This window comes from Somniosus microcephalus, chromosome 4 (assembly GCF_052327205.1).
Source record: "Somniosus microcephalus isolate GS21.2 chromosome 4, FLI_Smic_1.0, whole genome shotgun sequence".
NCBI classification, from domain to species: domain Eukaryota; kingdom Metazoa; phylum Chordata; class Chondrichthyes; order Squaliformes; family Somniosidae; genus Somniosus; species Somniosus microcephalus.
Genome location: NC_140990.1, coordinates 201,717,636 through 201,731,204, shown reverse-complemented (window position 1 = coordinate 201,731,204; position 13,569 = coordinate 201,717,636). Strand labels below are relative to the sequence as shown.

At 41.3% G+C, this 13,569-nt stretch overlaps 1 protein-coding gene across 1 annotated transcript in view; it reads left to right on the top strand.

The window, feature by feature from the left end:
- map2 (microtubule-associated protein 2) overlaps positions 1-13,569 on the top strand; it is a 444,966-nt gene that overhangs the window by 121,286 nt on the left and 310,111 nt on the right. The window contains exon 4 of the mRNA XM_085985712.1: positions 5,919-5,967. The gene's annotated coding sequence lies outside the window, so the exon portion shown is untranslated. The remainder of the gene's footprint in view (positions 1-5,918; positions 5,968-13,569) is intronic.

The window sequence follows — 13,569 nt, the reverse complement described above, 5'->3', positions numbered from 1 at the left end:
GCCCAGGATCCCATATGCTTTTTTAACCACTTTCTCAACCTGCCCTGCCACCTTCAAAGATTTGTGCCCATATACCCCCAGGTCTCTCTGTTCATGCACCCCCTTTAGGATTGTACCCTTTAGTTTATATTGCCTCTCCTTGTTCTTCCTACCAAAATGTATCACTTTTCTGCGTTAAATTTCATCTGCCACATTTCTGCCCATTTCACCAGCCTGTCAATGTACTCTTGACATCTAACCCTATCCTCCTCACTGTTCAGTATAGTTCCAAGTTTTGTGTCATCTGCAAATTTTGAAATTGTGCCCTGTACACTCAAGTCTAAGTCATTAATATATATAAAGAAAAGCAGTGGTCCTAGTACCGACCCCTGGGGAACAGCACTGTATACCTTCCTCCAGTCCGAAAAACAACCGTTCACCACTACTCTGTTTCCTGTCACTTAGCCAATTTTGTATCCCTGCTGCCGCTGTCCCTTTTATTCCATGGGCTTCAACTTTGCTGGCAAGCCTATTATGTGGCACATTGTCAAAAGCCTTTTCGAAGTCCATATACACCATATCAACCGCATTGCCCTCATCAACCCTCTCTGTTACCTCATCAAAAAACTCGATCAAGTTAGTTAAACATGATTTGCCTTTAACAAATCCGTGCTGGCTTTCCTTAATTAATCCATACTTGTCCAAGTGACTGTTAACCTTATCACTGATTATCGTTTCCAAAAGCTTCCCCACTACCGTGGTTAAACTGACTGGCCTGTAGTTTGCTTGATTTATCCTTACACACTTTTTTGAACAAGCGTATAACATTAGGAATTCCACAGTCCTCTGGCACCACCCCCATATCTAAGGAGGATTGGAAGATTATGGCCAGTACCTCCGCGATTTCCTCCTTAACCTCCCTCAGCATCCTAGGATGCATCCCATCCTGGTGGATCAACTTTAAGTACAGACAGCCTTTCTAGTACCTCCTCTTTATCAATTTTTATCCCATCCAGTATCTCCACTAACTCCTCTTTCACTATGACTTTGGCAGCATCTTCTTATTGGTGAAAACAGATGTCAGGCTAACTGGCCTATAGCTCCCTGTTTTCTCTCTGCCTCCTTTCTTAAATAGCGAGGTTAAGTTTGCTACCTTCCAATCTGCAGGGACCATTCTAAATCTGGGGAAGTCTGGAAGGTCAAAACCACTATCTCTGTAGCCACCTCTTTTAAAATCCTAAGCTGTAGGCCATCCTGTCCAGGGGATTTGTCAGCTTTTAGTTTCATTAATTTCTCGAGTACTGTTTTTTTAATAATACTAATTTCTTCAAGTTCCTCATTCTCACTAGACCCTTGGTTCCCCACTATTTCTGGAATTTTTTTGTGTCTTCACTGTAAAGACAGATACAAAGTATTTGTTTAATTTCTCTTCCATTTCCTTGTTCCCTATTATAATTTCTCTTGTCTTTGCCTGTAAGGGACCTACATTTACTTTTGCTAATCTCTTCCTTTTTACATACCTCTAGAAGCTTTTACAATCTGTTTTCATGCCTCTTGCTAGTTTACTCTCGTATCCTATTTTCTCTCTATGAATTTCTAGGTCATCCTTTGCTGAATCCTAAAACCCTCCCAATCCTCAGATGTACTACAACTTTTTACCACTATTATAAGCCTCATCCTTTAATACTATCCAACATCTATCATTAGCCACAGTTGGACCACTTTTCCCATGGGGATTTTATTCCTTAAGGGAATATATATTCATTGCGAATTATGAATTATTTCTTTAAATGTTTGCTATTGCTTATCTACTGTCATATCTTTTAATCTAGTTTCCCAATCTACATTAACCAACTCGTCCCTCATACCTACGTAGTTAGTTTTGTTCAGGTTTAAGACCCTAGTTTCATAATTAACTAAATCACTCTCAAACTCAACATAAAATTCTATCATATTATGGTCACTCTTGCCCAGAGGCTCCTTTATTACAAGGTTATTAATTAACCCTGTCTCATTGCACAATAGTAGTTCTAAAATAGCTTGTTCCCTAGTTGGTTCCTCGACATACTGATCTAGAAAACTATTTTGAATGCATTCCATGAACTCTCCCTCCACACTATTACGACAAATTTGGTTTGCCCAGTCTATATGTAGATTAAAGTCCCCCATGATTACTGTATTACCCTTGTTACATGCACCTCTAATTTACTGATTTTATACTGTGCTCGACACTACAATTACTGTTAGGGGGCCTATAAACTACACCCATCAGATTTTTCTGCCCCTTGTTTCTTGGCTCCACCTAAACTGATTCTTCTTCTTGATTTTCTGAGGTAAGATCCTTTCTACTGTTTTTATTCCATCCTTTATTATCAGGGCTATCCCACCCTTTCCATTTTGCCTATCTCTTCTAAAAGTCAAGTATCCTGGAATATTTAGTTCCCAATCTTGGTCACTGTACAGTCATGACTCCATAATTGCTATTAGATCAAACCCATTTATTTCTATCTGTGCAATTAACTCATCTATTTTGTTGTGACTGCTTTGCGCATTTAGATATAGTGCCTTTAGCTTTAACTTTTTTCTATTTTTCCCTGATGTCACCTTAGTCAATAATGCCCTGTTGTCGCAGAACCACTGAATGACTGGATAACTGTACATAATGCTCTTTAACGATGTTCTAACACCAGCCTAAACCTGTACCATTGTGTTAGGCATTACTGTTTTTGTATATAGAGTTTGCACGTACGGGGCGTGGCCCCTTTAAGAGCGCGGGCAAACGCGATGATGTCACATCGCAAACCACGGGGCTGCCCAGGCAGTCCCTGTGGCATCTCCTTTGAGTAAAGACCTGTTTAATTGCTCTCCTGTGTCGATCTCAGTTATTTGTAGGAATTCGTCATTCCTACACTGTTACCTTTGTTAAACTCTTACCTGTCCAACCATATCCAGAGAGAGTGGAATTAAGTGAGGGTAATCCCTCTGAGCTGGGCAACAGAGGAGGATTGTGTTATTGACTATGCTGCAGAGAAGTCTAAGCGGATAAAGAAAGATAATGCTTCACCATCACAGAAAGTGTAATTCTTACAGAAGCAAAATACTGCGGATGCTGGAAACCTGAAATAAAAACAGAAAATGCTGGAAATACTCAGCAGGTCAGGCAGCATCTGTGGAGAAAGAAACAGAATGAACGTTTCAGGTCGATGACCCTTCGTCAGAAGTGTAATTCTTAACCTTGTTTAGGGTTCTTTTGGTGCTGTGGGAGGGGTGGAAACCTGATAGGTGGGAATGGATCTGGGAAATGACAACACATTCAAGGACCTTGAAGAGGAAAGAAAGGTTCCAGATGGGATCAAAGTGAGGATCGAAGTGTCAAGGTGGGTTTTTCTAAGATGGGAAAGTGATGATGGTAGTCTTATGACCTAATATTTTATTACACTAATATGGCATTTGAGTATCTATGGCTTGGTCAATATGATATCCATTTTTCTAACTTGGAATGATGTTGAAAGTTTGTGTCATCAGTAATGAGTCATTGAGCCTTTTTTGACTGCATTAAGTACAGAACCATCAATATCGGGAAAATTTTAGGAGTTGTGTTTATAGTCCAAGAAAAAGTGTGACAGATCCAAACACCAAGCAGAAGTTTGAAAAGAAGGCTAAGGAGGTGACTGAAAGTGTGGTTGACGAGATAAGTTTTGAGGTAGGTTTTGAAAGTGGGGAGAGATATGACAAGGCAGAATTCATTGGGAAGTCAGTTCCAGAGTTCAGGGGTGTGCTAAATGAAGGTTCTGCCACCGTAGGTGAAGCAGAGTGGGTGGGGAAGCAAAGGCCAAAGTCTGAGTGGAAGTCTCTCCTTGGGCCATGAGGCTGGAAAAGGTTTCAGGGATAGAGTGAGGCAATACCGCAGAGGGGTTTCTAGACAAAGATGAGGAGCCAATGGGCGGTCAACAATGTTGGGGGTAATAAATAAACTGGACATAGTGAAACATAAGATGTGGGTGGTGGGATTCTGGATGAATTGACGTTTGTGTTCAGTGAAACTCAGGAGACATAAGGGAAGTTAAGCCAAGAGGCGTCAAAGGCGTTTGAGGGTTTTGTGGTGGAGATGAAGTTGGAGCTAAGGCGGGCAATATTTCAGAGGTGGACATAAACATTCTTGGCAATGGATTGGAATGTGAAGTTTGATGCTGAATTTTGCAGCAAATTTTAGATCAGTGTTGAAACAATACTGAGACTGGCATTATGGAACTGTTATAACACTAAAAACCACTGTAAGAATGATAATTTCAAATTGCAGATGTTCTTCACATGCTCTTCCTGTTCCTGCTACTGGAACTAACTATTCTTTTTAATTTCAAATAGAGTTTATTTAAATTATTGGAAAAGAACAATTAAGTAGGGACATGGAGAGGTGACCTGGGGATAATCTAATGCCAATAATATGCCCCAATTCAAGCGTAACTTGGAGTTCTTCCCTCACTAGTGAGTGCTTTAGTGCTTGGCTTCATTTTGTGCCAAAATTGCCACTGGTGTGATTAGAATATGCCTGTTCCATTCCCCTTCAAGTTGTACTTCCTGTTTTTTTAACATTAGAATTTCCCATAAGGCAAAAACTAATTATCAAAATTTTAGTTATTTTTGCACTGTGATGATTCTAATTCCTAATAATCTTAACAAACATGACAGATAACAAAATTTGATTTTGTTCTAATTAAACTTATTTTAACATACAGTATTACTTTAAGAAAGGTCATTACACTGCCAAATCATTGATATTACATAATACTATGATTTAAAAAAATCTATTTTGACATACCTCTTGCAATAATTAGCGTGCCATTTTAGCTATTCTTGTTCTCTCACATATATGCAGGCATAAATAGAATTCCTTCAAAGATCCATTAATTTCACTGTCACTAAGTTGCATAAACAATGAATATGAATATGTTTAGTGGAATTACATGTATCATTCTCTAATAAAAATTTACAACATAATTGTTTTAAATCCCCTTAGTAATCTGAAACCTCTGAAAATTGATGACCTACTTTACTGACTATCGACAGAAATTGAAATGCTGCACTGACCATTGTCATTTTTAATCTTTAATCAAAACCATCTATTTGTATCATGTAGTCTTTTTTTAATAATGTGTCAAATGTGCAGCCAAATAGTTCTTCTGTTTGCAATTCCTTCATGACAAGTGGCGAAGTAATTTCCTGATTGCCAAACACTATCTAAAAATCTGATTATTATTCTTGTATGTCTCAGACTATGTTGTATAATTTCTTAGTGGAAATATGCAACAAGCAAAAAAAAAAACATTTAGACCTTAAAAAAAAAACAGTTAGGTGTTTGTCAGCATGAATTGCTGAGCTTGTAGTCCTTGGTCTCCTGGCATGATATTGTAAAGGATTAGGGCTCCGATCCAAGGGACGTGCTTCACTGGTTGCAATTAAAATCCTCGTCGGGGAGGATGTGTCGCCAACTCCCGACAAGCCCCTTAAACAGATGAGAATGCAGCAGCATCCTTTATAACAGTCATGGCTGACGAACCACTAACTGCCACCTGCACCCGCCCCCCCACCACCACCCCCGCCCTACCTTCTAGATATTTCTGAGGCTGTTGTGTGCTAAGACTACTGCAAGAACATTTTTCACTTACTTGCAGTAACTTCTGACACAGCAGAGGCAATTGGACCTGTATTTTTTGTGTGTGAGAGGACTGAATCAGGCTACAATAGAATCATCATGCAGTCATTTGAGAATACGAATTATGCAGTGCACTGTAGCAGCTGGTAAGATCGTTCGGAAATGGCAATTTCTGAATTAAGACGACCACTTAGAACACAAGTAATTTAAAAAAGAAATGTCTCCAGGGATGATGATGGAATTACATTTTTAGTCTGTAACTGACTGGAATTATTGTTTTTTCCAGAGTACGGCTGATTTTTCAAATTAGAAAACGTGCAAGATCTGCTTGAAAGGTATGGTCCTCAATTCTTTCTGTACAATGATAATGGAGTGCAATTGTTAAATCATTCACTGCCTTTAAAAATAAGAAACGATACATTTGGTTATTCATTGTACAGCAGTTTGTGTTTAATGGTGAATAGCTCTGTGATTGCATTTTTAAATCTGGAAGACTATATTTTGTTGGAGAGAAATGAATCTAATCCTCATTTTTTTCTTGTCAGTTTCACACATATCCTGTCAGACAACAGAGAGAGACTAAATACTGAGAGAATCAAAATGGGCCATTGCATAGTTAAACAGATATCATGTGGGCTGATTACAAAGTTACAGTACTTGCTTTTTCTGCTACATGGACATTTTAAACATATTTATAAACCATAATGTTACCACCATAATTCAGTTAAGATGTTGGATTGCAATATGAGCATTTTCAATTTGCTTTGTAATTTTCATCTTGTGAAGTACTAAAACGTTGCGCTAACTCGTATCGGATTGCTTGCATTAGAAAGGTCTTGGTTTTTCCTAAATGCAAAACATTTAGTTTGCCATTGCTTTCCATGGATCAGTTGAAGCTTCTGATTCTTGGTGGTGACCTTCTCCTATGCCATTTTTATAAATGCCTTATGGTCTTTGTTTGTTTGGGCCAACTACTGAGGGCTGTGATCTTCCCCTTCTCTCCCACCTCCCCTAATATTATTGGTATGGCTTATGTCCTCTTTGCCCTCCACCCACTCCATATTCCAGATGTCGTCCTACTTTTCAAATGTAGTTGTGCCTCTGCCTTGCGGCATTATGTATGTGCAAGGACAACAGGGGAGGACAGGATTGAGCACAGTTGTGATGATCCCATAATCACAGCCTGTCAACACTCACTGACTAGACTCGAGTTTGATGACTGACCAGCTAGATGAGGTAAGAGGATTGCTCATGTCCTTTAAACTGTACCACTTGAAGGAGTTAACACTTTTAAGAGAGGGGCGTAGAAAATGATGGAGGGGTAAATGGGCTTTGGTACTGATTGATTGTAGCTGCATGTAATAAACTATAGCCTAGAAATTATTGTTAGTGCTATTAGCGGATGAACAGTTAACACATTCTTATGACTTCTATTTGCTATTTTAGTGAATGCATTACCCGTATAAAATAAATGGCTGAATACTTGCATTAAAATAGTGGGCATGGGAATGTCACACGCATGTTAAGCATCCATTTGCTAATATTAACTACTGTAATTTTTAAGCTTACAAGTTCACCCAATGGTTTTACAGTAAATCTAATGAGAAGCCTTCACTTCATAGACATAAGTACGGGAGCATAGTGGTTATGTTACTAGACCAGTAACCCAGTGGCCTGGACAAATGATTATAGAATCTTACAGCACAGAAGGAGGCCATTCGTCCCATCGTGCCTGTGCTGGCTCTTTGAAAGAGCTATCCAATTAATCCCACTCCCCTGCTCTTTCCCTATAGCCCTGCAGTTTTCTCCCCATCAAATATTTATCCAATTCCCTTTTGAAAGTTACTATTGAATCTGCTTCCACTACCCTTTCAGTCAGTGCATTCCAGATCACAATATCTTGCTGCATAAAAACAATTCTCCTAATCTCACTTCTGGCTCTTTTGCCAATTACCTTAAATCTGTGTCCTCTGGTTGCCAACCCTTCTGGCACTGGAAACAGTTTCTCCTTATTTACTCTACCAAAACTGCTCATGATTTTTAACACCTCTCAAATATCTTATCCTTCTCTGCTCTAAGGGGAACAACTCCAATAACTGAAGTAACTCATTACCTCTGCACCCTCTCCAAGGCCTCGACATCCTTCCTAAAGTGTGGTCCGGAAACATGAGTTCAAATCTTACCATGGCAGCTGAGGAATTTAAATTCAGTAAATTAAGTAAATCTGGAATTAAAAAACTAGTATCAGTAATGGTGACCATGAAACTACCGGATTATCGAAAAAACCCATCTGGTTCACTAATTTCCTTACCCAGTCTGGCCTATATGATATGCATCAGATTCGGACACAACAAAGGCACACCCATCCCAGTGGACACTGCAAAGTCCTCCTCACTAACATCTGGGGACTTGTGCCAAAATTGGGAGAGCTGTCCACAGACTAGTCAAACAACAGCCTGATATAGTCCTACTCATATACCTTTCAACCAACGCCCCAGACTCTTCCATCACGACCCTGGGCATGTCCTGCCCCACCGGCATCAGGTCAAACATGGGCAAGGAAACCTCCTGCTGATTACCACCTACTGTCCTCCCTCACCTGATGAATCAGTACTCCTCCATGTTGAACACCACTTGGTAGGGGACTTCATCAAGATTGGCTCAGTAGCACCACAGCTGGCCGAGTCCTGAAGGACATAGCTGCCAGGCTGGACCTGCGGTAGATAGTGAGAGAAACAACACGAGGGAAAAACCTACTTGACCTCATCCTCACCAATCTACCTGTCACAGATGTATCTGTCCAGGACAGTATTGGTAGGAGTGACCACCGCACAGTCCTTGTCTTCACACTGATTGTGTTGTATGGCACTACCACCGTGCTAAATAGGATAGATTTAGAACAGATCTAGCAGCTCAACTGGGCAACTATGAGGCGCTGTGGGCCATCAGCAGCAGCAAAACTGTATTCCACCACAATCCTAGCATATACCTCACTCAAGCTAGGAAACGTACCCTGGTTCAGTGAGGAGTGTAGAAAAGCATGCCAGGACAAATGATTGCAATGAGGTTCATGCTTTGCAAAATATGATGATCCAAGGATTCTTAATTTTTTTAGGAGCAGCACCAGGCATACCTAAAAATGAGGTGCCAACCTGGTGAAGTTACAATACAGGACAACATACATGCTAAACAGCAGAAAGAGCATGCTATATACAGAGCTAAGCAATCCCACAACCAACGGATCAGATCAAAGTTCTGCAGACCTGCCACATCTAGTCGTGAATGGTGTTGGACAATTAAACAACTAACGGGAGGAGGAGGCTCCATGAACATCCCCATCTTCAATGAATGCGGAGCCCAGTACAGGAGTGTAAAAAACAAGAGTGCTGAAGCGTTTGCAACCATCTTCAGCCAGAAGTGCCTAGTGGATAATCCATCTTGGCCTCCTCCTGAATTCCCCACCATCACAGAAGCCAGTCTTAAGCCAATTTGATTCACTCCACGTGATATCAAGAAATGGCTGAGCACACAGAATACAGCAGAGGCTATGGGCCCCGACAACATCCCGGCTGTAGTGCGGAAGACCCGTGCTACGTAGGAACAGGAGTAAGCCATTCAGCCCCTCGAGCCTGTTCCGCCATTCGATGAGATCATGACTGATCTGTGATCTAACTCCATATACCTGCCTTTGGTCCATATCCCTTAATATCATTGGTTCACAAAAAGCTATCAATCTCCAATTTAAAATTAACAATTGATCTAACATCAATTGCCGTTTGCAGAAGAGAGTTCCAAACTTCTACCACCCTTTGTGTGAAGAAGTGTTTCCTAATTTCACTCCTGAAAGGTCTGGCTCTAATTTTTAGACTATGCCCCCTACTCCTAGAATCCCCAACCAGCGGTAATAGTTTCTCTCTATCGAGCCTATCTGTTCCCCTTAATATCCTGAAAACTTCCATCAGATCACCCCTTAATTTTCTAAATTCTGGGGAATACAACTCTAATTTGTGTAATCTCTCCTCATAACCGAACCCTTGAAGTCTGGGTATCATTCTGGTAAACCTACGCTGCACTGCCTCCAAGGCCAATATATCCTTCCTAAGGTGTGGTGCCCAGAACTGCTCACAGTACTCCAGCTGTGGCCTAACCAGGGTTTAGTATAGCTGCAGCATAACTTCTGCCCCCTTGTATTCTAGTCCTCCAGATATAAAGGCTAGCATTCCATTAGCCTTTTTGATTATTTTCTGTACCTGTTCATGACATTTTAATGATCTATGTACCTGAACCCCCAAGTCGCTTTGGACATCCACTGTTTTTATCTTTTTACCATTTAGAAAGTACCCTGTTCTATCCTTTTTTAGGTCCAAAGTGGATGACCTTGCATTGAAATCCATTTGCCACAGTTTTGCCCATTCACTTAATCTATCAATATCCCCTTGTAATTTTCTGCTTTCATCTACACTGCCTACAATGCCGCCTATCTTTGTGTCATCGGCAAATTTGGATATATGACTTTCTATGCCATCATCTAAGTCGTTAATAAATACTGTGAATAGTTGAAACCCCAACACAGATCCCTGTGGGACACCACTAGTTACATCCTGCCAATTTGAGTACCTACCCATTATCTCTACTCTCTGTCTCCTGCCGCTCAGCCAATTTCCTAACCAGGTCAATAATTTGCCCTCAACTCCATGGGCTTCTACCTTGGATAACAGTCTCTTATGTGGGACTTTATCAAATGCCTTCTGGAAGTCCATTTAAATAACATCCATAGACATTCCCCTGTCCACTATTTTAGTCACCTCCTAAATTTTGGTTTGGCAGGCATGACCAATCTTTCATGAATCCATGCTGGCTCTAACTGATCAGCTGCAAATATTTGAGGTGTTCAGTCACCCGATCTTTAATTATAGACTCTAGCAATTTCCCCACAACAGATGTTAGGCTAACTGGTCTATAATTCCCTGGTTTCCCTCTCTTTAAAAAGCGAGTGACATGCGCAATTTTCCAATCTGAAGGGACGGTTCCTGAATCGAGAGAACTTTGGAAGATTATAGTTAGGGTATCTGCAATGTGCTCACCTACTTCCTTTAAACCCTGGGATGGAAACCATCTGACCCTGGGGATTTGTCACTCTTTAGTGCCATTATTTTCTTTATTACTTTTATTTTACCTACGTTAATTTTATTGACTGCCTGTCCCCGATTCAGTATTAGTTTCTTTGGGATTTCCGGCTTGCTATCCTCTTCTTCTACTCTAAATACTGACACAAAGTAATTATTCAACATGTCCACCATTTCCCCATTGTCATTGCCAATATCACCACTTTCAGTTTTTAAGAGGGCTAACGTTGCTCCTGACCACCCTCTTTTTCCTAATGTAACTATAAAAATTCTTCGTATTGATTTTGATATCCCTTGCAAGTTTCTTTTCATACTCCCTTTTTTTTTTAGCTCTTACTATCTGTTTTGTGACCCTTTGCTGTTTTTTGTATCTTTCCCATTCACCAGGATCTGTGCTATTTTTTGTATTTTTGTATGCCCTTTCCTTTAGTTTTGTGCTGTCCCTTAGCTCTTTAGTTGTCCATGGCTGGGTTTTTTGGCAAGTAGAGCTCTTGCCCCTCAGGGGTATAAACTGGTTCTGTATCACATTCAATTATTTTTTAAACATCTCCCACTGATCTGCCATTTTACCCATAAACAGATTTGCCCAACTTACTGTGGGCAGTCTCTGTCTCATCCCTTTGAAGTCGGCCTTACCCAAATCTAGAATCTTAGCTGTTTCGCATTTCTCCCTTTCAAACACTACGTTGAACTCGATCACGTTATGATCGCTATTGGATAAATGTTCACGCAGAGTTAGGCTATTAACTAAATCTGGTTCATTACTCATTACTCAAAATATGGCATGGCATGCCCCCTTGTTGCCTCTAGGACATATTGTTGTAGAAAACTATCCTGGACACACTCCATAAATTCACTACCTTTCTGACAGGTGCTAGTCTGCTTTTCCCAATCAATATGAAAGTTAAAATCCCCCATTAAAACCACTCTGCCTTTACTACATGCTTGTCTAATCTCTGCATTTATACAAAGTAGCACTTCAGAGCTACTACCAGGGGGCCTAGACACAACTCCCACTACAGTCTTCGATCCTTTCCTATTTCTTAATTCAACCCATAAGGTCGCCATTGGCTGCTTACCTCTCTTTAAATACTCTCTTATCATTGAAGTGATTTCATTCCTAATCACTAAGGCTACTCCTCCCCCTCTCCCATTTTCCGTACCTGTCCTCTAAACCTTAGAACCTGGTATATTTAGTTCCCAGTCCTGACACTCCTGCAGCCATGTCTCAGTAATGGCTACCATGTTATATCCTCCAATTTGAATTTGTGCCTGCAGGTCATCAATTTATTCCTTATACTCCGTGCATTTGTATAAAGAATGCTTATTTGGGCCACACATCCTAGCCTGTCCTTCAGCTCTGATGCTTTATTCGCATGATTCTTATTTCTCTCTCCTGGTTTAATTGCTTTACATCTTTTAGTTTTCTCTTTACCTGTAATGCCTAAAGTACAATTTCTGACTGCTACTCTACTATCTTCCCCTTTTGTTTGTTTTTGAACTACTATTTGTACTGCAATTTCCCCCTGAGCCCTCCCCCCTCTCCGCCCCCCCCCCATTTACGAGTTTAAAGTCCTTGTGGCCGCCCTATTTATCCTTTCCGCTAGGACCCTGGTCCCAGACCAGTTCAGGTGGAGCCCGTCCCAACAGTACAGTTCTTTCCTGTCCCAATACTGCTGCCAGTGCCCCATGAAATGGAACCCCTCTTTCCCAAACCACTCCTTCAGCCACGTGTTTACTTCTCTACACCAATTTGCATGTGGCTCAGGTAATAATCCAGAGATTATAACCCCTGATGTCCCATTCTTTAATTTAGCTCCTAGTTCCTGGTACTTCCCAAACAGGACCTCTTGCCTACTCTTCCCTATGTTGTTGGTCCCAATATGGACCACAGCGACTGGATCCTCCCCCTCCCTCCAATATCCTTTCAAGCTGTTTCAAGATGTCCCTCACCCTGGCACCAGGTAGGCAACATTCCATGTGGGACTCTCGATCTTGCTTACAAAGGATGCAATCTGTTCCCCTAATTATAGAATCCTCTATATCCACCACATAATGCTTCCTCTCCTCCTCCTCTTCCCCTCCTTAGGACAGCCTCCTGCTCCAAAGTGCTGTGGTCTGCATTCTGGCTGACCTTCCGACAGTCTTTATCCTTATCCTCACAGGTAGCAACAAGAGAGAGTCTAACCACCTCCCCTTGACATTCAATAATATTACCATCATCTAATCTCCCACCATCAACATCCTGGGGGTTACTATTCACCAGAAACTTAACTGGACCAGCCACATAAATACAGTGGCTACAAGAACAGGTTAGAGAAAGGGTATTCTGCAGCAAATGACTCACCTGCTGACCCCCCAAAGCCTTTTCACCATCTACAAGGCACAAGTCAGGAGTGTGATTGAATACTCTCTACTTGCCTGGATGCGTGCAGCTTCAACAACACTGAAGAAGCTCGACACCATCCAGGACAAAGCAGCCCGCTTGATTGGCACTGCATCCACCACCTTAAACATGCACACCCTCCACCACTGGCGCACCGTCTACATCTACAAGATGTACTGCAGCAACCTGCCAAGGCTTCTTTGACAGCACCTTCCAAACCCATGACCTCTTACCAACTAGAAGGACAAGGGCAGCAGGTGCATGGGAACACCACCACCTGCAAGTTCCCCTCCAAGTTGCACTCCATCTTGACTTGGAAATATATCGCCGTTCCTTCATCATTGCTGGGTCAAAATCCATGAACTCCCTCCCTAACAGCACTGTGGGAGTACCTTCACCACATCGACTGCAGTGGTTCAAGAAGG